This window comes from Monodon monoceros, unplaced genomic scaffold, assembly GCF_005190385.1.
Source record: "Monodon monoceros isolate NGI ecotype Baffin Bay Population unplaced genomic scaffold, NGI_Narwhal_1 Super_Scaffold_10, whole genome shotgun sequence".
NCBI lineage: Eukaryota > Metazoa > Chordata > Mammalia > Artiodactyla > Monodontidae > Monodon > Monodon monoceros.
The window spans coordinates 2,841,202-2,869,121 of record NW_021703766.1 but is presented as its reverse complement, the minus strand read 5'-3'; the positions used below and the strand labels follow the sequence as shown (position 1 = coordinate 2,869,121).

The 27,920-nt window shown below is 53.0% G+C and overlaps 1 pseudogene; it reads right to left on the bottom strand.

Annotated features, from left to right (window-relative positions):
* The window catches only part of LOC114885292, a 90,227-nt pseudogene extending 87,177 nt beyond the window's left edge, over positions 1-3,050 (bottom strand).
* Positions 3,051-27,920: the final 24,870 nt, after the last annotated feature.

The window sequence follows — 27,920 nt, the reverse complement described above, 5'->3', positions numbered from 1 at the left end:
TGTTTTTTTTATTCTTTCTTCCTGAGCCTGGTTTTACATCTTTATGGCTGGTTATGGAGCTTGGCAATACAGTAAATTCCCTTCCCCTAAGTTGACCACGAGCACAGGATCCTACCCAGCACAGCCCTCACCCCACAACTTGCTCTATGCCACTGAGCAAGTTGCATACACGTCCAGGGAAGCCAAGACCAAGAAGATGAACCTGCCATCATCAGGATGGGAGAGCCCATTGTCCACATGTCCTCTGACAGCGCCCAGACTCAGAGACTGGCTCAGGAATTTGCAGAAGATTTAGACCAGTTCATCATGGTACTCAGTCAGGCAGGGCAGGCACACCATCACCCCCCCAGGATGTGACACAAACTGCTACCTCTCACGCAGGGTCTTCCCCATCGGGACCCTCTCCAACCACCAGCCAAAGTTCCTTCGCACAAAAGCCCTGCTTTCAGCTCCGGGTGACAGTAGGGGCGGGGTCTCATTTTGCTAAGACCCAAACTCTCCCAATCCAGGGACCTGGTGTTGGGCAATGTCCAGGGAGGCTGCTTCTACGATGTTCCCTGGGCCTCGTGTGGGGTGGCCCTGATTGCGAAAGTCACCATGAGTCTGCAGGTCCTTCACTTTTGTTTACTTCTTGGGAGCATTTTACATGGAAGGCTGGTCTGGGGAGGTCTCTGTGCCTAAAAGAAGCAGCCAGACTTCTTGGGGACTGTTTTCATTTGGGTTCCTTCCCAAGAAATGCAGAGACAGCATTCAAGTGAAGAAGTATGTTTAGCTGACAGTCCCAGGAAATATCAGTGGATGAGTGGGGTAGGAAAAGGGGGGCAGAGGGCAGCCTGTACAGGGTGGGTCACTGGGTCACTTAGCACCAATGGGCCGCTGAGCTGAACCCTGCTGTGCTGGGAAAACTCTAGGAGCCAGTGGAGGGGAATTATCCATCACCCTAGCAGAGACGATGGGATATTGATCAAAGGCTGCTGATGCCGTGTGCGCGCGCTCGCGCGTGTGTGTGTGCGCGCGCACACATGATGCCCATGCAGACAGCAAAATCCAGAGAGGCCCCAGGCAAAGATACTCAGGGGCATGACACACTAGGCAGCTCTTGCCTGTTAGACATCCGACAGCACTGAGACCCCCTGCTGGAGGAGCCATGGGCTGGGGCGCCCATCCACAGCCCAGCTGAGCTCCCGACTGGCAGCAAGTATCTGAAGTGTGTCCTCTTGTAGGTCCAAGCCAACATTTGACCACAATCAAAAGAGAGATCCCCAGTGAGACTCACGCAGCTGGGCCCTTCCTGAATTCCTCACCCCCGAGGCTGTGAGCAAAAGAATATGGCTGTTTTAGCCACTGAGTTTTGGGTAATTTGTTACACAGCAGGAGTAACCAGGGCAGAAGGAATGCCCCCCCATCACTCAGTAAGTTCCTGATGAAAAGATATTGTGCTCATGAGGACCTTCCATCAGCCCAGGCTGATGGTAACTGACCACATCTTAACGAAAAACTGAATTCTCACTTTCGCTGCACTTCCTCTGCATTTCAAGGGAAACGCCTTTGACTGCATTTGTTTGTGCTGAATATTCATGGGAACCTGGGACAGCTCCTTGTAATGCTGACCGGTCCCGACCTCAGCCCGATTCTGGCCAAGGGAAGGGAAGTCCTAAAAAGCCTTCTGATAGATTCCCAGTCACGCTGGAGATGAAAGGTCCTGATGCTGGTACCTGGGAATCTCACAGAAGCTAACGTGCCACACCCACTCGGGCAGGCCAGTGAGAATTCAGGGAATTCGGGTTCTGTGGCCTGTTAAACTGCATAATACGGATGTCAGCCACTCGAGGCCTTCTTGTGTTGGGTTCTTCCCAAGGTGCTTTGACTTGGCCAAGAACTAATTGACACACATCAGCTCATTTGGCATCCAGGTGTTGTTTAAACGTTATTTATTTATTTGGCTGCATTGGGTCTTCAATGCTGCGTGCAGGCTTTCTCTAGTTGCGGCGAGCGGGGGCTGCTCTTCGTTGCAGTGTGCAGGCTTCACATTGTGGTGGCTTCTCTTGTGGCAGACCACGGGCTCTAGGTGCACGGGCTTCAGTAGTTGTGGCACGCGGGCTCAGTATTTGTGGCACGGGGCTCAGTGGTTGTGGCACGGGGCTCAGTAGTTGTGGCGCATGGGCTTAGTTGCTCCACGGTATGTGGGATCTTCCCGGACAAGGGCTTGGACCTGTGTCCCCTGCATTGGCAGGGGGATTCTTAACCACTGCGCCACCAGGGAAGCCCCCAGGTGTTGCTTAAAAACTGCTAGTCAAGTCCGTCAGCAAGGGGAGCAGGAGATGGCTCTTATAAGCAGAGAAGATGGTTTCCTCTCCCTGAAGCCCATCTTTGAAGGGCTGGCTGCACCGCTGTGCAGGAGTTTAAGGGGCAAGGCTGGGAGGCCTCAGGTGCAGAAACTCTGGGGTACAGCAAGGTCCCCCAGGGAGGTGGGGCTGGCCCTGAGGCCTGGGCACCCAGGGCTGCCAGTTTCACTGTTTCACGGAAGTTGCCCAACCAGAACTCAGCCCATGTGCCTTGCCCCGACCCAGGCGGGGGATGGGAGATACAGCAGGAGAAACCTGGGCTCTGCAAGAAGCACCCGAGGAGATGAAGATGCTCCAAGAACGAGAGAGAGACGTCCTCCAGGTGGAGCCTCAGTTTCCCCCTCCGTAAAACGGGGAGACTAACACTACTTCATAGGATTCCTTGAAAATCTGAGAGGATAAAAAACGCAGGGTTCTGGGCATTTAGGGTGCCTACTCCAAGTTGCTGCCGTCGCTTTTTGGTGTGAGCCTGGTGTCCCCTGGTGTCCCGAGCTTCCGGCTCCAGGCTCATCCTTCCAACTCAACAAACTTGAAGGAGCCTGGCTTTGGGCTTCCTGCTCAGCGGCTTCCGGCCTCAGTTTCCTCACCTGTGACTTGGAGGTCTGGGGACTGGCTGGGGTGATGTCGAAAAGGGGCCAGGAATTGGTACTCTTGAGTAGATGCGGGATCGCACTCCGACTGCAACCGCTGAGCCGCCGAGCGCATTAGCCTCCCGGGAGCAGCTGCCCTAACGCCAGCTCCTTCCCGGCTCAGCTGGGGTTCCCGCTCCCCTCGTTGCCCCGCTTCCCCCTCCGCGTTTCTGCCAGCCCCCGGCTCCCCCGCCCCTCTCCCCTGAGACTCCCCACCCTGCGCTCCCCTGCGCCGCGACACTCTCTTTGGACTTTCTCCGCACTCCCCTGGCCACCGTCCTCTGGCCTTCTCCAGCGCGCCCTCCCGTCTCCTCACTCCCTGCTGTCCCCTCCAGCGCCCGCCCCGCACTCCTCTGTCCCTTCGGGTCCCGGGCTTGCTCCGTTCTCCGCGCCCGGCTCCCAACCGCTCATCCCAGCCGCTCCCCGGGAACCAAGGCGCAGGCCGTCCTCTCTCCGCACCCGCCTCCTCGCGCCGGTGGCGCCGGCTGTTTGGCCGGAGTCGGGTCGGCTGGCAGGTGCAGGGGAAGGTCGGCGCCCCCGGCCCCGCACAGCTCGGCGCGCCGCCCCCCCCCCCCCCCCCCCCCCGCGCGGAGACCAGTCCCCGGCACCTTTCTGCTCCGCGGGGCGGGGGAGCCCCGGGGCTGCCGCCTCTGCCACTGAGACTGACCTACCGGGTCCCGGCAGCACGCCCATCGCCCATTTCCCTTTGGAATAAAAAGAACGCAGTAGGAAGGTGGTCAAAATGAACCTCGATTCAATTTACGATCTGCGCGTGTGATATTAAAATTTTAATTAAAAGTGGAGGGGAGAAATTCCTAAGAAAAAGAGTTAAAATGACACATAATCCTATTGTGTCCGGTGCTGTCGGTGGAAAGGTTGGAAAACGGAGACGGGCACTGTTTGCGGTTCAGGTTGGAAAGAGAAAAGACAGCAGCTTATTAAGGGGACCCACAGAAGGTGAGTTTGCTCACCGGAAAGATCACCTTGGAATCTCCGACATTTCCTAACACTTGGCTCTGGGAACCCTCAGTGGGGAGGGAACAGGGCCACAGGATCTGTGCTAATAGTGCCCTACGGGGACCCCCAGCTCCTGGGAGCAGGCTCTGTTATTAGAGCCCCCCACTTACAGAACCCCCCGGGGATTCAGAGCTCAGCTGGGGATGCCAGAGCTAGGAGTGGCCAGATTCAAAGTCGTAGAAAACCAGAAACCAGGGAGCGAGCTCCTCCATTAAAAGTCATCAGCTCTTGCCGGGCAGCCCCCTGAGCCCTCCAGTTTCATTCAAATCCACTCACAGTCGGAGAGCGCCACAAGCCAGCAAGAGCAGTGGGTGTGAGAAAGGCCAGTTCCTGGCAGACGGGATAGAAATGCCCCACTTCGGGAAAGAAATCGTAATTCTGACTTGCTATCTCCTTGGAACGGAGTCTGCTGGTCAATGGCAGCGGTTCTTATCTGGGTGGATGCAGGACCTTCATTCTAAGTCATTCCTCATTGTGACGCTTGAAACTTGGGTGACAAACGTTTACTGTTTTTGTAATAAGAAGGGACAAGACAGTAACATGGCAAGTATTGCAAATATTGGGTTGTTTTTCAACCAAAGGAGACAAGATGGGTTTCTGGGGATGGGAAGGAATTACGTGCAACCTGGGAGATATGCAGCCTTCTGGCTGCAAAGAGGTGGTGTTGTACCTTCCTCAAAGGAGGGGTGCAAAATGCGATGAGTTCCCCTAAGAGCCTTTAGAACACTGCCTGCCTCAGAGCGAGTGCTAAGTGTTCTTATTGGTGGTGGTGTTAAAATATTCACTCTTTTGAGCCACTACACACGCGCGAACTGAAATTCGATTTCCGTGCTTTTACTTGGGGACCGCGTTGGGTCCGAAGCCGTCTGCTCTTTCTCCAGTGGTGGAGCAGCCTTGGCAGGAAGTGCCGCTTGCTCCCTCTGGAACTCGGCACCCCCGGCCTGGGGCTGCGACAATCTCATTTGGAAAGGGGAGGTGGCCTCCGAAGTGTCTTTGCTGTCCGCCCCCCGGCAAAACAGGCAGAGTCACAAAACGGGTGGATCCAAACCCTAGCAGCTTCACTCTCCTTCCTCCCCTCTCCTGGGCGGCATCCGTGCAGGACGCGTGAGCTTAGGATAAAGGGCTGAGTTCACAAAATGGCAAAGATGTATGCCGACTCCGCCAAAATATGTCAGCCTCCCCCAAGCCCACGGAGCCCCGAACCCCAAGCCCAAGCCCTCGCGGCCCCGAAGCGCCGCCGCGCATCTCCACCCTGCTCCCTGGGGAAGCTGAGCTACAAGGTGGCGTTCCCACCCTCTGCAGTGAGGGGGGCACTGCGGAGGGCTGAGAGTTTAAAGCAGTTTTCCACTCTCCAGCCACGAAAAATTATATTGTAGAAAAATACTGAAGGGCAAGGGAAACGTTCGAGCGATCGGAGAATGAAATTTGCAAAAGCAGCGCATGCACAATTCCATCCTGCTTTTCTGAGGACGAGAGAAAATAGATAACGGTAATAACAATAGCTAATGCTGTCTGGGGGCTGGTTCCACACCAGGCACTGCTCCACGTGGGGTGGGGGGAGGAGGGTGTGTGTAACTTGCACACCAAAACCCCAAAATGTGAAAAGTGGTTCTCCCTCAGTGGTGGCATTTTTGTGTGTTTTGTTTTTAAATCCCCTTTTGTGCCGTTGTGTATTTTCCAGATATTCTACGATAAATGCATGCTATGTTTGTAAACCATTTCTATAAATTCTTTCTTAGAAACATGAAAAGTCAGGTTTAAGCATCCTTTTAAGTGGAGCCTCTGGTGAGACCACAGCCCCGATGGAGAGGCGGGCCGGCACCGCCTGGCTCCCCTCCCTCCCTCAGGACTAGCTGGGGTACCGTCTGTCTGGTCTGTTACCTCCGCGGGACTGGATCGGATTGGTTTTAGGGTTTCCTGGAGTAGCTTAGCAGAGGCCTTTGCATATACTAGATGATCAGTGAATGATATTAAATAACACTTTTTCAAAAGGGATGTTTCATTTAGCCTCCCCCCGCACATCAAAGTCCAACAAAACCTCCCCAGCCCCAACCAACCTTAGGACAGGCGGCTTCTCCCCTGACCTCTGAGATGACTTTGCCTCTCAGCACAGTATCTTTTGGTGAGGGGGTGGCGGTGAGGAAGATGAGGACAGAGGGGACATTGATACCCTCTGGTAGCAGGTCCTGAGCCAAATGCAGTGCATGTCCCACCCATCTGATGGGAACCTTCTGGAAGGAGGAGGCTGCCCATCTGATCGGAAACTTCTAGAAGGGGGAGGCCGAGGTTCCCAGAAGCTCAAGCCAGGCTGGGCGGGGGGGAATGGAGCAGGTCTCCGGCCCACCCTTCCCTGTCACAGCCTGCTTCCTTCCCCATCCATCGTGACGGTAGATAAATTCAGCTCGAAAAATGCCCAATTCCACCAAATAATTACACGGTTGTTGTTGTTTTACTGAATTGGTCAATCAGTTTAATTAAAGCCGGCAGGCTAATAGCCCCTCGGGGCCGGGGACTACCGCCAGCCTGCCTGGGTCCTGCAAGCCTGTATCTTAGCAAAACAGAGCTCCACCTGGGGGGTGGGAGGGCAAGCCTTGGTTTAAGAATGTTATCGTTTCATTAAAAAAAAAAAAAAAGGCAAAACTATTTGGTCAACAGTGAAATCAATTTATAAATGACCCTTCCCACGTATCGTATAAACGTTCCCTTTTCCAGATTCTGAGGGTCTGGATTTGGGGAACATTTTATTTCAAAATATGACACATTGATTGAAAAGAGGAGGACGTTTTGTCATCAGCATTGTGAGGAAGCATACGGTGAAGTGTGCATTTTGCACGAAATATGTGAATCTCCTCCGTAAAACTCTGTTCCGGGAGTCTCGTATCTGAGTCTCAGATGGAATCACTGCTGTGTCTGGTGTGACAATATCCTGCATTGACAGAAATGCGGCACCAGGAAGTTTTAGGTGCGTCGCTAACCTCAAACATCTTGTGAAGGCTCAGGACAGGCTGGAGGTCCAGAAGGGGAGAAGACTGAACAAGCAGAATTATTAAGCACCTTCTCTGTGCGGCCTCTTGGGTGCTACGGCACCTCACCCTAGTTCATCCCTCTCCATCTGCCCCGCAGAGAACCCGAGGAGCCCAGGCAGATCAACACTGTGTAACAGAGAGATTCAGGGGTCCGGATGGCAGGTACAGTTCAGGGCCGACCTCTTAACAGAAAACCTCTGGTCACCGGAAACCTGGGCTGCGTCCCGGTTCCACCGCCATTGACCTTGGACAAGATACATCAGCCACCGGGCGGGACTAGATTGTTTCTTCGGCAACCCCTTCAATTTTGTGCCTGAGGCGAGGGTGTCGCTTCCCTCACCCTCAGGCCTGCCCCCGAATATGCGAATAATTGTATTCACCCCTCCGAACCGAAGTGTCCTCAGAAACCCGAGTGGGAGGGGCCTTGCCGGCATGCACGTGGCGATTCTGATTCTGAGGGGTCTGCAGCCGCAGCGCGAGTGCCCATCACACACGGTACTGGGCTCACACGTGTGCCAAGGACCAGGGCCAGAGTCCTGAGAGATCCCCGCCCTCGGAGCTTACGGTGTAACTGGAGAGACAGGAATATGGAGGGAAAGGAGAAACCACAGGACTGGAAGGCATCTCAAAGCTGTATGTGTGAGCTACGCGGACAGGAGCCCATGCAGGATTCACCCAGGTGGCCCAGGAGGCCTCCCCAGAGAAGCAGAGACTGCCTGGGCCTCAGAAAATTCGAAGAGTTGGAGAGAGAAAGCACACATCCGAGATAACTCTGACAAGATGATTGGCTTAAAAAAAAAAATCTCCATGTGCAACCATTTACATCACGAAGGCAAAGTGTAGACTTGAGTTACCAGATTCTCAAGAGGATTTTGGAAAACTGACATATCCCGCCCTTTGAGGGGAATTTCTCTTTCCTCTCTGGCCGACACACGCACAAATACACACAAACACACACAGGCACACACCAGCTGGCATCTCCCAGCCAGCATCCCAGAAGCGACGCCAGCCTTGCCGTTCCCACCCTCATCCCCAGCGCTGCTATCTCCCCAGAACAGCCACCTTGCCCGCAGCCCCGCAGCAGAAACGCCTCCCCCCCCCCCCCCCCCCCCCCCCCCCCCCCCGGCCCCCGCGGCAGACCCCCCCCCCCCCCCCCCGACCCCGCCCAACCGCGCGGGGCCTGAGTGGCCGGCCCGTACACGCCTCCTCCTTAGGTGGACTTGCTAGTGGGTCACCTGTCCTTGGGTAGCTCCTTCTAACAGTGGGTCATCTCTGCTTGCATCTGCTCCTTACCCACACCTGCAAACATGCACCAAGGGGGTGGTGTGTCTGCACGCCTCTGGGGTCTCAGTGTCAGCGAGTCCTGAACTCCTCTATAGAATTCTTTAAATCCTTCCTCAATCCCTCCCGCCTGAGAGCAAGGCCCCTAAATCCAATCAATTAACAGCCCAGAAAGTCAATCCTTTCGAATGAAAACTAGATGCTAACACCTAATCACCCAGGCCGAGGGGGCTGGTTAAAGCAACTTGTAGGTCTGCAGGGAGGAGCCCTGGGCAGACGAAAATGACCAAGAACTGTGTGTGTTGACCTGAAAATATGTCCGTGACATATATTGTTAGGTTGCAAAAAAATCAGGTTGCCAACTAGCCATCCAATGTGGTTCCACTAGCTTTTGAAAGGGTGTGTTATGGGAGTGTTTATACAGAGAGACGTCGGGGCGGGGGGTGGGCGAGGGGGCACCAAACGCTACCTTTAGTGACTTAGGGTGAGAAATTGGGAGGGGGCATTCTTTTAAATGTCTCTTATATTTTTTGTAATAATTAAATTTTCTACATGAGTACGAGTTTTTTCCATAACAATAATTTAGAAACAGCTAAGCCATTTTCCTTTAGCACTTTTGGTGAGTAAGAAATACCTGGTTTTCTAGGCAAATCCATAGAGATGGAGAGCAGATTATGGGTGCCCCGGGCTGGGGGGAGGGGGAACGGGGAGAAACTGCTGAATGGGCCTGGGGTGTGCTTTTGGAGTGATGAGAATATTGTGCAACTAGATAGAGGTGGTGATTGTACGGCGTCGTGAATGTACTAAATGCTACTGAATCGCTCGCTTTAAAGTGGTGAATTGTCTGTTATGTGGATTTTACCTCGGTTGAAAAGTGCCCGATGCTCTTTTGTGAAACAAGCCACCTAATGAAGTTATCTGTTTATCTCCAGGTTGTGTATTTAATAATTTCCTCGACTTGGAAACAGTGATGTAGGTCAGAAGACTGGTTTGTCCTGAGGCAGGGGCTCTGCTTTTGTGTAAACCACAGGAAGGCGCCGCCAGTGAGTGGGATTCAGCTAAATCATCACCAACATTCCTTTTGGTTCAGAAAATAGAGCGTTCTTGAGAACGAAACTTCTCTACGCATGACACTGGATCGTTTACTTATAGACTGTTCAGGTCTTAATACAAAGTGCTAGCCTGACATCCACTGAAACCAGGCCTTCTAGAACTTTCTTCTCTCTCTCTCTCTCTCTCTCTCTCTCTCTCGTTTCCATCCCTCTTCATTGCATATCACATTGAGATGATTTGTAGGAAATACATAGTAGAGAGGAGAAAACCATCAACTGAAAGTGTGAAACTGGGGGAAATATAAACTAAAGCTGAATATCAATATTCTGAGAGTGGAATCATTACAACACAGCCGTTGAAGGGATAGAATCCCGCGCAGCGGCGGTAGCACGTCATAGATTCAATCCGCGATGTGTTTAGGTGGGATGCTTACCTCCAGAGGACCTCTCCTCATCCCACCCTCGGGAGGCTAGCCAGGGGCTGAAACCTCTGCCTGCCACGGATGGACAGACACCAGGTGCAGACCCTGCCCACGCTCGCCCAAACCTCCAACACGACCCACTCTGCCTTCACCCGAGCTCACAGCACAGACACACACCACCACCCGTCTGCACCGGACGTCTTTTGATGTCAGTGGTGACGGACACAAACCAAACTTCGGCCACACTCGACGGAGGGGCTGATTCATCACCCTGGTCCCTCTGAGCAAATGCGCGTGGGGCTGGGGTAGGGAGGGCCCCCCCACCCCGAGGTTCGCACAGGGAGGTTGGAAGGTGCTGGAGAAAGGATGGAGGTGAAATGGCCCATCGGTGGTTGTCTCGGTTTCTTGCGAACCCCATTGACAGCCTACCCGGTGTAGAGCTTCACGTGCGCGCGTCACTTTCTCTTTCTTCCAAGTCCTCTCCCTCCCTCCCTCCCCCACCTCCCCTCCCCCTCCCTCCCCATCTCTCTCTCCTTTCCTCTTCCCCTCCCTTGCTCCCTCTCCCCCTGAGGAGGTCCAGCTGGAGAGAGACAGCTCTCTGAGCTCAGTTGGTGCAGACAGGACTAAAGTAAACAGACTGGTCACCGGGCAGGCAGTTAGCAGCCTCTGGACAGATGCTCAGCGTCGGGCTGGTGGCGGACCACACACACGAAGCGCCCTCGGACCACACAGGCGTCGCCTGCCCGCCTGTCTCCAAGCACGCACGCAGGCACGCACGCAAGCCCGCAGGCCTCTGCTCACTGCGTTTGCTCACTGCGTTTCCTCTGCGCCCCGGGAGGCTGGGAGAATCGCCTAGACATCCGCGTGGGTCCCCTCCTACCGGGCCCTGCGTGCCTCTGCTGGATTCCGCAGGCAACCCCCCAGGCCTCAGTTTCCCTGCCTGTGAGCTGGGGTGATAACAGCTGCTGGTGAGCAGGGTGTGTGGACGCCTGCCTCCCAGGGCTCGTGGCTCGCCCCTTGGGACCCTTGTTACCATTGTCTCCCCTGCGGCCAGCGGCCTGCGCCCTCCTGAGGCGCTGCACACCGGCCGCACCTTTGCTGCCCAGAGACAGCTCCAGGAGGCCGCATCCAGAAAGCCTCACCAACAGGAGGCCCTGGGTCCCGCCAGCCGCCCTCCACTCCCGCGGGCACAAGGTGTGCGGAAGCCGAGGGGCTCTTGTCCCAGGGGGCTCCCGAGTCCCTGGATGCCTTGGAAGGGGCCCATCTCCTGACTCACCGGGCTTATCAAATAGAAACGTTGCCCCCCGGAGGCGATGGAGGGGGTGCAGGCTAGTGTCCATCCTGGTGACACCCCAGACACGGCTCTGGGGTGGGGTGTGGGGCCTCAGGCCTCCCCGGCCCCATCTGCAGGCTGTGCTCTGCTCCCAGCGCGGCTGGCGCTGACCAGGGCCATCTGTCTTCATTACGCAGGTTTATTTGGGGAGGTGAGCAATGGGGGGCTGTCGTGGCTGAGAGGAGGCTTGATCTATTGGCAGACGTGCTTTGAAGCCCCCGTCATGGTTGCGGTTCTGCAGATCACAGTGAGGCGGACGGCAGTCCCCCCCCATATAAGGGGGGGTTTCCATTCCTGGGGCTCGGGGAGCCCTCCCTGGGAGGATCAGGTGCGAGCCGAGCCTTTGAACTTTGCACTGCTGCCCCCTTCATCTCCTTGCACCATCCAGTCCGTTTTTATTGAGCACCTACTATGCGGGGTCACCAGCCCAGGCTCCGAGGACGCGATGAGGGACACCAAGGACAGAGGCCTCGTAATCTGCAGGGAGAAGCAGACAAGGAGCAGATGTGCATGAGGTTCTCGGAGAATGAGGAGACCTAAGACAACTAGACAGGCCGATGCGGTGGAGAGCCAGCGGTCAAAGCAGCCCTGGCTGGGGCTCCAAACTTTGATGCCATAAACTCTTTGGGAACCCCATCAAGTAAGAATCCATCCGTGACTCTGAGTCAGCCTCCCAGGCCCGGGCCCCTGGCCCCTGAAGCGCCTGACTGGTGTACCAGCCCTCAGTTTCCCCACCTGGAAAATGGGCCTACCGTTGTTTTCAGGATGGAATGAGGTCACACAGGCAAAGCCCCAGAGAGACCCCTTACTGCGGGAGAAGCTCCTCGTTTAATCGTGGGTGGAGATAAACGGGTGCTGGAGAGACTCTGCCGCCTTGGGCAGGAAGGAATGACGGGGTCTCATCCCTCAAGGTTCTTTCTACCACTTTGCCCTGTTCCTTGGGATGGTATTTAGTTACTAGTGAATAATTATAAGGGTAAGAAAGGCTTTCCATGGAGGAGGGGCCCTGAAATCATTTTCTTGCTAAAACAGGCCTTGCTGTGCCTTGCAAATATAAAGAGGGGAACAAAGCAATACTGACACGATATAGAGGAATGACCCGGCTGGAGAAGGAAGGAACTCATCGGAATTCCGTCATGAAATGTGAGGTGACTGTTGTTTTCTTTCTGGGGCCTCCACTCACTAGAACTTCCAGGTTGAATCCTGGCTGGATCCCACCCTACGTGTGGGTGTGATCTGGGCAAGTTACTAATCTCCCGGAACCTCAGTTTGCTCATCCGTGAAATGGGCCTATAACCCTGTCACCAGGAGGGTTGTGAGCAGGTGCTGAGTACCTAGTAGGTGAGCAGTAAATCTGCCTCTATCTCATTTTCCTTCTCCCTCCCTTCCTTCTATGTCTCACTCCCCACGCCTTTTCCTTTCTTTTTTTCTTTTTCTTTTAAACACCACTAACATAGATTGTAGAGTCTCTTAAAAACTGGAGAAACAACCAACGAGGACACCGAAAGCAACCACTTCAAATTGAGCCTCTGAGCTTGGCCCTCGTGCCCGGGGAAGCAGGGTGAGGACCTGGGTTAGGAGCGGAAGCTGGAAACAGAGCCCTGGACCCTGCCTTATTCTACATTTCATGTACCTGCAGGCGGCTGCCCCAAGCAGGATGGGTCGGGGAAGAAGGAACGCCAGCCTCCCTGCATCTTTGGGATGCGGGGGGGGGGGGGGCCGTGACACCCCTGCTTCCTGAGCACCTCCCCCCGCCGCGCAAGAGTCTCCACCACGAACGCCCCTGTCACTGCCACAGACAGCGGCCACGCAGCCCCGTCCCCGGGGGCCGCCCAAACCCGGGAGGTTCGCGGTCCCACCAGACAGACAGACGGAGCCAGCAAATCCCCGCGTTGCCCCCGGCTGCCGCGCGCGGGGAAACACATCTGCCTGTCAGGGCCCAGTGCAAGCACAACACAGACCCTCCACGGCCGGGAGGCGTTTTGACTCCTGCTGTGAAACACGAAGGTCACGCCCCGGGGCTCCCCCAGTGCCCTCTCCTCACCAGGGGGAATCTGACAACAGCCTTGTTATTTACGCAGCTTAATGCGATCCAGAGGCGGCTGCCCGGCGCAGGGACGGGGAAAGCGGTCCGGCCCCAAAGAAACCAGTTTCACTTGCTGCATTTTGAGCCTGACATCCGGGAAGAGACCGAGGAGGACGAGGTGGGGGATTTCTGCGGCAGGAGCCTCCCGGCGGCCCTCAGGACGGACGGTGAGGCCCCACATGCCAGCACTATTCACCCTGTCTCTTGGGCCCGGGCACAGTCTCAGTGCAGCCCCCAGGGTGTGCAGTAAACACTCCCTGATTAATCCTCTCCCCGGAGAGGCTCCCAAGCCGGCGCCTCTCTGTGTTTGCTAACTTCCAGCATGCCACAGGCTTGCAGCGTAAGCTCTCTGAAGCTGGTGGCTCTTCCCGGGAGAAAAGCTAAGTTGGGTTTGGGGTTTTTTTTAAGGCAGGTTTTTTTTTTTTCCTCCCCAAAAGTTTATCCTCTCCAAGGACTCATGCAATCCACATTAAACCATGATTTGACGCAGTGATGCTATTCTGTTTTTATATGTTTTCTACGTTTTCTATGTTCTATGTTTTGTTTCTACGGAAAGACACACCACTGTGTCACACCAGGTCTGTGTCATGCGCCCTCTACTCACTGGGTCTGTGATCTCCGGTGGGTGGGTCGCTTGGTGTCCCCTTCACTAGTGAAATGGGGACGGAGCTGGGACTTCGCCCCCCAGAGCGCGGGCTAATTAGAGATGAGAATGCAGATAACACGGCAGAGCCAGACACCAAGCCGGCTTCAGTACCACTGACTCCCATTTCGTCTTCACCCTTGCCCACAGTTGGAGGCTGTGCAGTAAAGGGATTACACAGATGATGGAGCCCACAGGCCTGGATTCAAATCCCAGCTCCGCCCCTTGCCCACTGTGTGACCTGGGGCAAGTTACTTAACCTCTCTGTGTGCCTCGTTGGTTTCCTCATCTGTAAAAATGCGGGTAATAATTGTTGTGAAGATCACATGAGTTAACAAATGCCAAGCACCGAGAGCTGTCCCTGACTCATAGTCAGTTGGCTTTTATTATTGTCATTATGGGGAGAATGGCTATTCTCAAACTCTCAATTTAAAGTCTTCACAAAATACTGCACAAGCAACAGCATGGCAAAAAAAAATAACGATAATACACAAAGGAAAGCCCTACAAAACTTGCTTTCTGATAAATCCTATTTTAAGGTATTTTTGTAGCATGTAGATATTTTGGTGTCTTTTGTCACAAAACAGCTCCGAGAACTGCTCATCTTGGAAACACACAAGCTGGGAAGTTAGGCTGCAGAAACCTGACACTGTGGAGTCAATTCCAAGCCCTGGGTTTTAGCTCGTGTTTTCACAAGCATCCATCCTGCCCTGTGTCCTGGAATGAGGACCATACTGTACCAGCCACTCCTCCAGTATCGATCAGCCATGTAACCCTTGGCTGCCGTGGCTTTGCGGAGCCACGTCTTTTACAAACTTCCCACAAATGTCCGTTGTTTCCTGCAGAAAATGAACAGTGTGGAGTCAGGGCTTTCTGTCTTTTGTTCACTGCACTGTCGTCTGGGATGGAACAGTCTGGAACATAGGAAGAGCTCAATACATAATTGAGGAATGAATGAATGAATGGAAGACGAAATGAACCTTACAAAGAGGATACTTTCCGTGAAGTCTCTTAGAGCATTTTTTGGACAGATAATTTCTGTGAGTTTGTTGTTTTTTTTGTAAGCTCAAAGTAACCTATGATTTGGTTTAATTCACTCAAACTAATTCCAGAATAGAAACGTGGTTCCGTGTATCGGTGCAGCATTTTACATCTTTTAGTGATTTTACATCCATGTGGTCCTTCAATCACCTTTAAAACCCCACGTGGTAAGTAGAACAAACGGGATTCTATTTCCCCAGTGTCCAGCCTGAGCCCAGCCAGGAGAACCCCGGAAGGTATCATCAGTCGTGTGGGGTGGCAGTGGGTGACCGCGACCAGCACCCCCAGGCTGAGGGGGGAACTCAGCAGTTTTCAGTGTTCTCTCTTTTGAGGGCCCCATTCCTATCCTTATTTCCTGAAATGGCCCCAATAAAGTGGCTCTGTCATCCTGTTTCTCCCTTGGCTGGTCTCTGTGTTCTCTGTCCTGTCCCTCTGTTCGATGGTCCACTGGTGTCCCCCTCGGTCCCTCCCCTCGAGTGATGCCAGGAGCCCGATCCACGACTCACACCCCCATAGCCCCCGTGTCCACGCCTGCTGCCTGTTTCCTGGGAATTTCAGGCTGTGCCGAGCCAGGGGCCCAGGTCTTCTCTGCTCTCGGCCGGGAAGGCAGGTCCTCCGCCGCCAACTCTCAGCCCTGCCTCTGCTTCCTGTTTACTTCTGAGGGAGGCTGGGGACCTCGGGGTCTGCGGCCAGCCCTGTGGTCTGAAGCGAGCCAGGCCGTGCGAGGGGTTATCAGCCCATCAGCCCAGATAGGCTGGAGGGCTCTGTCATCCGTCAACTGTCTTCCGTCATTGCAAGCTCCCTGTCCTGGAATGTCATCTTATTAGATGGATCAGGCCAGATGAGACAGTTTAGAGAGTTTCTGCAGGGCTCGGCGAGTTATTTCACTTTTATTTTCAAAATTAGGTACACAGATACTCTTTGAAAACTCTAATAAATGTTTCTTATTAAAAATTGCCAAAACATCATCAAAATATAGAGAAAAAAGTGATGGTCGCCTAAAACCTCATCACTCAGAAATAACATTCTGGTAAGATTTCATTAAATGTTTATCTATGCAAACGATACCCATAGAGATCAACGGGTCCTATTTTACAGAAATGGGGTCATCTCCCATCTCCTGCAGCTGACCTGCTTTTCTTTTTAGCTCAACGATATGGCATGGATGTATTTTCACATCGGTAAATAAAGATCCACATCATCTATACGTAGCTGTACAGTGTCCCACAAACCCCAGTGGCGGCACTCAGAGTTTTTCCAAGTTTTGCTGCTCCGTATTATAAACAACGCTACAACGAACATCTGCTGCGCTAAGTATTTGCCTAAGTATTTCCTTGGGTCGATTCCTAGAGGTGGGGTAACCAATATAAGGCTTTCACATTTAAAATATAGATGTGTTCATAGCAAGCCATCCACAAACAAGGAATTACCAATTTTCCTTCCACAAACCACCTACTCCTGGTCCCTGGTTCCCATTCCTGTCTCCCACCGGACACCACCCCATCCTTTCCCTCCGCCAATACCGTAGGTACAAAGTAGCATCTCACGGTCGCTTGTTTGCATGTTTTTCTCTGTCATTTACGCAACTGTGAACTGGGGCATCTATTTAATCCTAGAACTTCATATCGCAAAGGTCTTTAACGGCCAATGGGTTCCCGCAGACCGCCCACCCCACATATATCCCTCCACCCAGCCATTGAATACTTGAATCCGCTCAACTGTTTCTCTCAAAAGAGATCATCCTGGCTCTGGTGTTTGAATACTCCCATAGATGGGGAGCTCACCACTGCTCGAGATGGTCTACTGCATTCCCAGCTCTGCTGTTAACCCTTAAAAGACAGTACATGGGGAACAGCCGTGTCACACCAGGAACTGCGCTAAACCCTTCAGCGAACAGCGTCTCAAGCCTCCAACAATGCTGGAAGCACGGATCACAGCCTCCCGCTTTGTTCCGGTCAAGGTCACTGAGACACAAAGATGAAGGGACTTGCTGAGGGTCACACAGCTATGAGTAGCTGAGTTGTGTTGTTTCTCAAACACGTGGATACCGCACCACTTAAAAGGCTCACAGAGGAAACTTCAGCCTGGTTAGAAATCTAACTTAGAAAGTGCTATCTCAAACTATAGATTTTTAAAAAGACTTCTTCTCCTACTGACACTGTCTTCAAGTGCCCAGGGAAACTAGAGCCACCGTCAGACACCCATTTTGTTTGGGTGTCTTTCCACACAAAGCCCTGCTGGCTGCTGGGGCCACGGAGAGGCAGGAGGCCGGCCCAGCCTCAAAGATGTCCCGTGACTCAGGCCCATCAGCTTCTGGCTCACACATGAGGGGGAAAAAAGTCTAAAGGATAACTTAATTGATGTAGACCCCAAATTAATCCAAAGCACTCACTCTTATTTTTTTTTCCACTGGGAGCTGTTTTTAGAGATTAGATTTTCTACCTGCAGAAATTCCCTTAAGCAAAACACAGGCACGCTATACAATGACCTCATTTGTCCACTCTCTGACCTAGCCTTTCTGATTACCTGACACCTCTTTCCCAGCTACCTAGGCCTCACGTTATTCTTCAAAACGTCATTCTTGGTGGGTCAGGCCTAGCATCAGTCAGTCACACTTTAGTATGAATTAGTCCAACAAATTAAGTAGTTGTACTTTACCAGGAGTAATTATGCATTTTTTTGAAGGGGGCATGTTCATCATGACATGGGTGTCTGTGAATTGGGCAGCGGGGAAGACACATTTAGTTGGAGAGGATGCTTCTCAGCTTCACCGAAATTAATCCTTAAATTTCATCTCTCTGACCCTTTCTGCTTTGCTTGAGCACCTGTCTGTCCTCAGGACATACAAGTAACAGGTTCAGCTATGGGCTGCTTCTAAACTGAGGAAGGTTGGGCCATCAAAATTTAATCTTTCATTTTGTTTCAAAGCAAACCAAACAACACTGAAAAAAAAACAAACAAACTAAACAAAAGTGCACACTGTGATCCTTTTTAATGTAAAGATGCCACCCTGGGCCCAAATCTTTTCATGTAAAATCTGCTGGCTGGGAACCTCCGTGGCTTGCAAACTAAATTTAAAAGCTTGCATCCCAAGACCCTTGAGCAAAGGTTACTCGAGGTCTATTCCGGGTTCAGGCGGGTGGGGGGGTGGGGGGGATCTTTATTTGGCAAGGAAATGCCTTGTGAGAGGCGCTCGCTGACCAGGGGCACGGAGGAAAGCTGTGACTCAGTGCGTTTTTCTTTTGGCATTTACAGCCCTGAAAAATGATTGCAGCTTCCTCCGGTCACCGGAGCCAGAGCCTGAAGAAGTGACCTTTAAGGAGAGTCTGTTTACTCCACCCTCAGCCGAGGGCCCTTGCGTGCGCTCTGCGAGGTAGCGCCCCGCCTTGGCGCTGACCCCGGGGCTGCCTCCAGACTCACCAGCTTGGGACAAACAGTGGGCGAGGGAGTGGGGCTGGCGAGGGGCTACTCTGGGGGTGGGGGGAGGGGTCGGGGCCAGCCCCTTCCTGCCAGGCTCCGGGGGGCTTGCCTCTGGCCTGGAACATCAGACAAAGCGTGTCTGTGGTGACCTGCCATCTTGCTCTCCGAACCTTCTGGAAACTGTCTCCCAAGGCCAGCATCGACCTCTCTCGCTTTTTAGAAAAAACGAGAAGCGATTAGCCTGCATGGGGATCCTCCTCTCTCCCTCGTGGGCCACACCACAAACTGGGTTGGAATCTCGATCCCCTGGACCTTGATACCAAGGTACACAGAGTGGGGAGTGGCAAGAAGGTTGGCCTGGACAGCGCTCAGAGCTCTCCGAATCTGAACCGTCCACGTGTTTTATAGCACACGAGGAGACGAGAAGGTGACTCCTCCACTTAGTTTCTTAAATGTGAAATAAAGAAGCATATGTAACGGGATCTGCCAGTTTTCAAAAGGATAAATAAAACTTGCGGACTTGGATTTAAGTTTTTAAAGGTCATTTTGAAACCTTCCTACTGACAACATGATCGCTGCTAACTTTTTCTTTGTACCTTGGTTCAACAATCTTTTCTTTTAGAGAGACGGTGTTTGGTTATAATCCTTTGGTTTCTTTTATAAATATAACGCTCTTTCTTGCGAGAAAATTTAGGAGAGTTTAAAAAGGAAGTTAAAGTGATATGACATTCCACCACGCGGACGTAACTGCTATTAACATGGTGGTAAACTTCTTTTCAATCTGTTTTTTTTCAAGTGAGTGTGTGTGTGTGTATGTGTGTCTGTGTGTGTTAAAATGATGCATCCTTTACAAAGCCAGTGTCAGGAATTTTATACTGTGCTTTTCTCACTTGTCAATACCTCATAAGCACTTTCCCAAGTCGTTCGAGGTCGTTTATAAACATCATTTTAATGGTTGCCTAATATACCATCTTATGGATGTGCCATAGTTTATTTTATTATTCCTCTATGAAAAAAATAGTTTTAAAGTGTGCAAACTTCCTTTACCGGTGGAGAAAAATAGAATAGCTGCTCTGGATGGTTATTTGTGATTTCCTGAAATTAGTTCAAAAATATTAGACATTTTTTGTTAACCCAAGTACCTACTTCCTGGTGGATTCCAAATATTGACCCGATAGCGACCAGAGGAAGGGGAGTGGCCAGACCCTTTCCTTGTGAGATGCGAGGTGGGGTCTGGAGCTAAGTCTGGGATAAGCTTGCTGTGGGGTGGTGGTGAGGGGCGCCCCTGCCAGGGAGGGGGCTAGGGTGGCCTGTCCTCAGTGTGTCTGTGAGTCACGAGCTACAATGAGAAAAGAGGAAAGAAAGCACGGAGGCTGTGTCAGAGAGAGCATTGCCAGAGTCCACACCAATTTCAGGGGTTCCCAGCCCCTGAGCCCTTACTGAGCCCCTTAGGGGTTCTAGGGTCCCAGGGGTTAATTAGTAGGATCCTCGGTGACCCAACTTCAAAATTATGCCTGAATCCCTTCAATCCATAATTCTGGGAAGATCATACAACATTTTTTTGAGCGCTCGCTATCGACATTCAAGAGGGAAAACGTTTGTTTTTGCTAAAGTTGAGAAACCATAAAAATTCTCTCTGAAACTTACAACATTGAGGGCATCACAAAGCAAAGTGTGACCTCAAAACAGTGAAACTTTTATAAGATTTTACAAGTACTGTGAATCTGCAATATATATTTAGCACACTTAAAACAGTTACAAAATGAGCATTGTTCTGGTCTGGGGAGAATTAAAATGGTCACACTTGTTTCTCCCACAGGGTTTTATGTATTGCCAGCTATGTGATGGGATTGGCAATGGCAGGGTGCCTATCTCTGAGATTCGCGGTCTTTGGTTAGTAATTTCATTCCCTTATAGTGTAAGGCCCCACTTCAGCATTCAGGCTCCACGTGTGCCCTTGGAAAATTCACCAAACTCCCGCAAGTCTCAGTTTCTTCATCTGTAAAATGGGGCACCTGCCTCATAGAAAGGAAATGGGGCACAGACACTCGTCGGCACACGCTGGCACAAGGGCACATTCAGTACGTTCCTTATGATGAAGTGTTTCCTTAGTTCTCGTGGAAAATCCCGAGATGCAGACAGAACTTTAGGACAGAGATCGGTGGCCAGAGGCTTCAATAAGAATGGACGAAATGAATATGGCTTGACTTTCATGACTAAAAGTCTGGGAATCATTTACGTTACAATTTCATATTCTTAGCGGAATCAACTGTTCAGCAAAGGGGGAAGAAAAACCACTACCTACCCACGGATCTGAGAGAGCCATCACACTGTGGGGATTTAAAAGATCTGGAAGGAAGCTTCTCACGTAGGGTTCCAGCTCATAGTCCCCAGCAATGCACAAGGGTTCCTATTTCTGAGATTGCATTTGACCAAATACCTGGCCTAATGCAGTATACTTGTTGATTAATTAATAATAATAAACATAAACCTCACACTGACAGTACAGTCACTAAGTGTTAGGGAGTTGCTAAGCCCTCATGTAGAACTCATTTAATCCTCCTGACAACCCTAACATGTAACTCTAGTCACCTCCACTCTGCAGAGGAAGAGACAGAGGCAAGAATGGCTCACAGCCTGTCTCAGACCAACTCCAGCAGCTCAGCCCCAGAATCCACGCCCACAGACACTATGCTGTAATCCTAACGCGTCATGCTCTTCTACGCAGAAATATTCACACGTTTTCTCATCCAAAAAAAAAAAAAAAATCTGTTAACTAATGTTTATAAAATTCAAAAGAGGCAGCTCGTTCCCTGAAACAGAACAAACCTGAAGATGCTCAGGCAAAGTGATGGTGGTGACCAGTCAGAGAAACTGTGACGCATCTGTACGATTCGCACTGCCTTTGGGGAGAGATGTCATTTCAATCGGGTAAAATCCACCCGTACAGACGGAACGTGGGCTGAGGTTTTCTGCTCCTCCGTCTGCAGGGCTGCTCCAGAAGCAGACAGAGGTGTTGCCTCAGTACCCTGTGGGGCGTAAGCCCTTGGACCCCGCTGTCAAACTTGCAGGTCAGACCCGGTCCTGCCCCTTCCGACCTGGGCAGCAAGCTCCCAGGCCATCCCCTGCCCTCCAGGCCAGGCCTGACTATGGTCCCCACTGGCAGAGACATGATAAGGACTGTGATTGTCCAGGGAGAGGGGAAGGAGGGAGGACATCAGCGATTTCCAAGTGGACGTGACCTACTAGCCAAGTGACCTGGGCGAGGCGTGCAGCCTGGGCGCGGGTGTCCCCGTCCGCAGAGTGGGCTGCACGATGCCTGCTCCGGCCACCCTGGGCTGCTCTTCAGCAGTGTTTGGCATACTCCTGCGTGCCCTGTGCCGGGCCCGTGGCATGACATCTGTCCAGATGGGCACCATGTTTAAAAGAGCGGCTGTGCGGCCAGGGCCTCACCTCCTCCTCAGCAAATGGGTGCACAGTGGCACCTACCCGCTAGGTTTTGGGTCGACGCCACGAGATGGTGCATTGAGACCCCTCCCCCATGCCTGGCACACAGCAAGCGCTAGCAGGGTCAGCCAGCAGTGTAATCGCCGCGTGTCAGAAAGCCTGGCCTGTCTCTCAGGGTGCCAGGCCAACTCAGGACTGTTTTTTTTTTTTTTTGGTAATAAATTTATTTATTTATCTTCGGCTGCGTTGGGTCTTCGTTGCTGCACGCGGGCTTTCTCTAGTCGCGGCGAGCAGGGGCTACTCTTCATTGCAGTGCGTGGGCTTCTCATTGCGGTGGCTTCTCTTGTTGCGGAGCACGGGCTCTAGGGCGCAGGCTCAGGAGCTGTGGCACACGGGCTCAGCTGCTCCACGGCACGTGGGATCTTCCCGGGCCAGGGCTCGAACCCGTGTCCCCTGCACTGGCAGGCGGGTTCTTAACCACTGAGCCACCAGGGAAGTCCTCAACTCAGGACTGTTATCACTTGGGTGCATGAGGACACAGCAGTGCCGAAAAAACCGAGCTTGGGTATCACCGCTGAAGTAATTGGAGATAAACGTGTGGGACTTGACTTGAGGTAATCAAAGAGAGAATGCATTTGCAAACTAGCAGGTTAAAGTTAACATAAACTTTGGAAACCATGAGGAAATTAAGGATATCACTTTAAATTAAATATCTTAAGTAGACATGTTCCTTCAATGTGATAAGACAGCTATGGTACATTTAGTCAATGCCGATTGGTAATTAAAAGCGGATTTCTGCAGCCTTAGCTGCCCGGGAGGAGAGATTGATGTCTTCGTACAGGAGCTGATAGCCCTTGGAAGTATGGTTTCAATAATCCTCGGGCCCCATTGGCCCTCCACTCGGCAATAATAATGATTTGTTCTTGTAATGAAATGATATTCATTTACTGTGAATGCGGTGCGCACGCGGGGCACGATTCCATGGGTGTTGCTAGCCTGGGTATGACCCAGTGTGGGGACGATTACATGGAATTCCAGAACATCAGAGCCGGAAGGGGCCCGAGTCATACCAAGTCGCACTCCACTGTTTCACAGATTTAACGCAGGGTTTGTGGAGCTGTTCACGCACTTAGGAGCCCCTCTCTGTCGGCTTCTGGGAGGGTCCAGGGAAAACTGAGCATAGGATACCTTCTCTCCCCTTTTCCTTCTCCTCTTCCTCAAGCACCCCAACCCCTTCATGCAGGTCCCACATCTGTCCTCAACCTCAGTTTTCTCGCTGCACCAGCCTCCCAAGCCTTCTCAGGACATGCGGTCCCCGTTCTAACCCAACATTCCCGTGGCTGACCCCCTTGGACGCTCCAGGGAAAGGTGGCAGCTTGGCCGGGGCTCAGGGTCACTGCCCGTGACTCCGTCCTTGGTTTCCCCACAGATGGTGGTTTTACATTCAGCCAGCTGAAACCCACGAGCCCTCTGGCTCCGTTTTTCCTGTCTGCAAACAACCACCACCAAGTGTAAGAGGTGTGTCTTTGTTTGTCTCCTCTCAGAAAAGACCCCCAAAGAGTCCCAGTACACAAATAACTCCCCAGGGCCACCCTCTGTCCCAGAAGCTGGGCCAGGAGACCCCTGACTTGGGATGGCGGGAACCATGCCCCTCATCTAGCTGGGTGGTCCCACTGAAGACCCACGGGACGCTGGGTTCTCTTCTCACATCCAAGGCTCTGGGGTGAGAAGCCGGGGCCCTGGGTCCCCCAAATCTGTGCGGGTGGATTCAGGGGGTGGCACCTCGGTTTTTAAAGCACTGTAGGTGGGAAAAGTGGACGCAGCTGGATGGAGCTGCCCCTGGAAACTCCCGCTGAAGGCTGCAACACAGACAAATTCTGCGTCTCCCAGGGTCACGCCTGTGTTGTCTGTTTGAAATGACGGGGGCTGCAGCCCTGGACGTGCACACGTGGAGACAGGACACAGCAGGGAGAGGAGACAAGAGCCACGCATGGGCGAAGACTATAGCAGGACGCGGGCTCCGCTCCGGGGATCTCTCTCTCTGTCCGTCTGTCTCTCTGTCTGTCTGTCCCCCCCGCCCCGGTACGAGGCGCTAACTCCAGGCCCAGGTCCCTGTGTTCCTCATCGTGTTCCCCAGGCCGCCAACGTCTTGAGCCCTGGAGTCCCGCGGCCGCCGACGTGAATACCTGAGGCTTCTTCTGGAAACGAGGGACATCTGGTGGTCCTGGCGCTTGCCTCAGTTCAGCCCCATTCAGTCCCCAAATGCACAAACTGCTCACTCATAACACAGGGACACATTGAGGGAAAAAGGAATGAATTTGTGTGTCTTTATGAATATTCGATTTTCTTCTGGCAAAACATCTCTCCTGCTTCAATGGCATTTTGCACCTGCAGCCGATGCTCTGTTACGAGGGACCTGCTCCGGCTTCTACTGTCTTGAGCTCCTGTCTTCCACTGACATGAAAATTCAAAGGAAAAAACTAGCATTTCTGGAGATGCTGCTCTCCACAGAGCACTGGGGGTCTGCCAGGCGTGCCTTGTGGGGTGGGACCCCTGAGGGCCGGCCTTGGGATCTGTGGCTCCAGGGCAGAGGCCGGGCCCCCCTTGTTAACAGGCTCCCCGCAGCTCCGACTCTGCACTTTCACAAACCCGAGAAGGTGTGATCAAAGGGCCGACTCCCCTGAGCTGGGCTGTGGCGTCCTCTCTTAGGGGAAAGCTACTCACTGCAAACTAGCTGAGTGGCTTACGTTCTCTGCTCCTCCAGACTCCTGAAGGGAAGTATCCTAACTGCGTAATTAAGGCCCTAGGAAGCCGGTGACACAGCTGCGTCCCTCTCCGTATGAGGATGACCACGCATTTGCTAACGCTGACGGCTCACAAAAGCTTCACGTCCCGCAGGCAAGGCCCACCGTACCTCTGCAAAGCCACGGTCCTGATCCAGACCCGCGTTCTCCCCTCATCTCACTCTGCCGGGTCACCAAACCTTTTCTTCGTCTTCGATCCCCAGCCTGAGCTCGGTCCCTGGCACAGGGATGAGGTCCACGAATGCTCAGGGACCAGACGGGATGAGTTGATTCCCTCGACAACCAACACACGTTTGTTAGGCAGCTGCTCCGAGCAGAGGGGGTTAGGCAAGTGCTGGTGTGCCAGCCCAGGGATGGAGCAGGGAAGAAAGGACTGACTGACTGAATGAATGAATGAAGTAATGAATGAGCAACTCTACTGCACGTGCTACGTGATTCGTGCTGTGGGGCTGGGTTGGTTGGTAAAAAACATTCGGGCCTGTAAGTCCCGGCTTGGCAGTCATCTGGACCCGTCTGGCTCTCACTCCACGACTCCCGAAGCCCTCATCGTGCAGGGCGCGGCCCACCCTTCGCTGCAGGCTGGCTGTTCCCGACGGGCAAGAGCGGTAGGACACAACACGCAAGACGCCCGGCGCAAGGGCTCACTCCCGAGCTGCTTTGCAGAGGCAGACACCATCCTCTCTCCCTAGCAGAGCACGTGGGTATCGACTGTTTGTCTGGTTCTCAGCTGAGAATGTAAACGCCATGAACGCAGCGCCCTTCCCTGTTGTACCCGCAGTGCCCGGAGAAGGCGCTGTCTCCCAGTAGGTGCTCCATAAACACTTGCTGACTGCATGGACAAGGGCGTGTGAGAGCAGGCGACTGCCCGTCTGGGTGGTCCTCAGGCCTGACTGCCCACTATTTCTCTCTAGGGAGTTATTTCAAAAATACTTTCCGTTTAAAAATTTCCCATGTGTTACAGTGCGCGGCCCAGAGGGAGAGCCTATGATCTGGGGAAATCAGCCCTTAAAAAGTGTGTCACCGAGGGCTTCCCTGGTGGCGCAGTGGTTGAGAGTCCACCTGCCGATGCAGGAGACGCGGGTTCGTGCCCCGGTCCGGGAAGATCCCACGTGCCGCGGAGCGGCTGGGCCCGTGAGCCATGGCCGCTGAGCCTGCGCGTCCGGAGCCTGTGCTCCGCAACGGGAGAGGCCACAGCGGTGAGAGGCCCGCGTACCGCAAAAAAAAAAAAAAAAAAAAAAAAGTGTGTCACCGAGACACACAGTCCTGCACTGTTGGGGTGGGCGAGCGGGAGGAACCTTCCAGAAGGGAGGGCGGTTCAGCAGTACATTCATTCATTCACGCACGTGTATTTCCAGGCATGGGCTCTCAGGTCCTGATTAAGGTGTGGGCACAGCTTAGGTTGCGGATATGTCCGCTGAAGCCTTCTGTCCTGGCCAAGAAGCCGCATCTGACCCAAAAGTCCATCCATCCATAAAGTGTTATCCAACACGCCACTTTCAGTCTCTGGAACATTCTGCGCTATTCTATGTAATTTGAAGAAGAGACTTTGTTGACATAAGAAGTCCACAATACACCGTAAGATTTTTAAGAAACAGGTTGAAGGAGACACCATAAATGGTAGAATCCAGTTTTTAGAAGCACAACTGCATAGGGAACACCCCCTGCAAGGAAAGGAGTTCATTGATCCGGGAGCGCTGGAGGCATGGTTCACATTGTTAGGCTACGTTACAGTTGTCTGATCACATCTACGATAGGAACCGGTTTAGAATCACAGCACTGGGTTCCTCGATGAGCATCCTGTCCAGAATGAGGAAGCCGAGGCAGAGCGACATGCAGGAACCTAGACCCAGGCGGTTACCCCAGGGTCCGTGCGCGCATCCCGGCCCCAGGCTGGCTGTGAGGCAGTGCCAGCGCTGGTTGTGTCTGGGGCACTACAGATGTTTTCCCCCCTTTTCTTTCTGCATATGTGGATTCCCATTTGTCCTACAATGAACATACACCAGCTGAATAATAAGTACTCAATAAAACTATCTGAACACTTAGGGCAAGTGACGGCTTCAGCAGCCTTGACTACACCGCCATCTGCATGGGTGGAGATTACCCTGGGAGCCGGCCCCCTCCCTCCTGGCTCTGTCCTTGCGGGCCGGCCGAGGAACCCTTGGGCCCAGGAAGGGGCGCCGCCCCTGAACCCTGCCTTATCTGGGGCTGTTGAAACTGCACCTGGATTCTGTGTACAGCCCTTGGCTGCACGACCCGGGGATGTCAACAAATTGAAGGTTGTTTAGAGAACTGCAACAGGACGATTAAGGAAAGAGCTGAACGGGTTTGTCAGGAAGGCTTTATGAGAGCTAAACACGGATGGCTTGGAGTAGTGACAACTGTCCACAAGCGTGAGTGGGGCTGAAACGCTAGAGCACCGGGGGCGAGCTTTGGGGAGGGGGAGGAGATCCATCTGAGGGAGGTGAGGGGGGACAGAACCAGAAGCCTTGCTGGCTGTGTGGCCGGGGAAGTGTGCTCAGAGAGGGCTGGCGCTGGGGCTGTGGAAAGGGCCCCTCCCACCACTGGGCATCACTCGGGGGTCTTTGGGCATTACAGTCAACATCAGACATCACTGGGCACCACTGGACACCACATTACTAAGAAGTACTAGACATGCAGGCATCATTGAGAATCAGTGGGCATTACTGGACACTACTGGGGATCACTGCATGTAACTGGGCATCGTTGGCCTTGGTGTCATCGACGGGGTACAGCATCGCTCTGGGTGATCTGTCAAGGGGGAAGGAAAGGAATTGTGTGGTCCAGCTCTGCTTGATCGATACGGCTGGGCTGCTGACGCGCACGTGAAATAGACAGGAGCAGGTTGCAGAGAAAAGGGCCGGGAGCAGTGGCTCTGGGCAGGCACTGCCCCCGGGTCTCCTCCACAGAGGCATTAGGGGCCACAGTGAAATTAGGGAGCATTTCGCTGCAGTCTCCCCTGCTGGTCTCCAGGCTCTCTCCCATGTCCCACCAGGCTCTCCCCGAAGTCCCCCAAACATCCTGGGTATAGAGCAACATGTTTCCCTGCACTCCTTCCTGTAAAGCTTGATGCCGCAAGCCCTTGGGTGTAGACATTGTGGAAGATCCCTGTCTCGGAAGGGCCCTTGGCTGTCCTTTTCATCACCTAACGCAGGGCGTGGCAGGTGGGAGGTGCCGACAGTCACTTGAATAAATGATGGTCATGCTCAGCCCCTCTCTGCCCAGGCTGTCCTGGCCTCAGGATCATTTCCCTGTTTTTGGAGTCATTTCTATGATATAGCTCCTCCTTCCTGTTACTGCATTTATTCAACCTGGTTTTGTCCTATAGAAACTCCCCCTTCTTTCCTTTCTGCTTT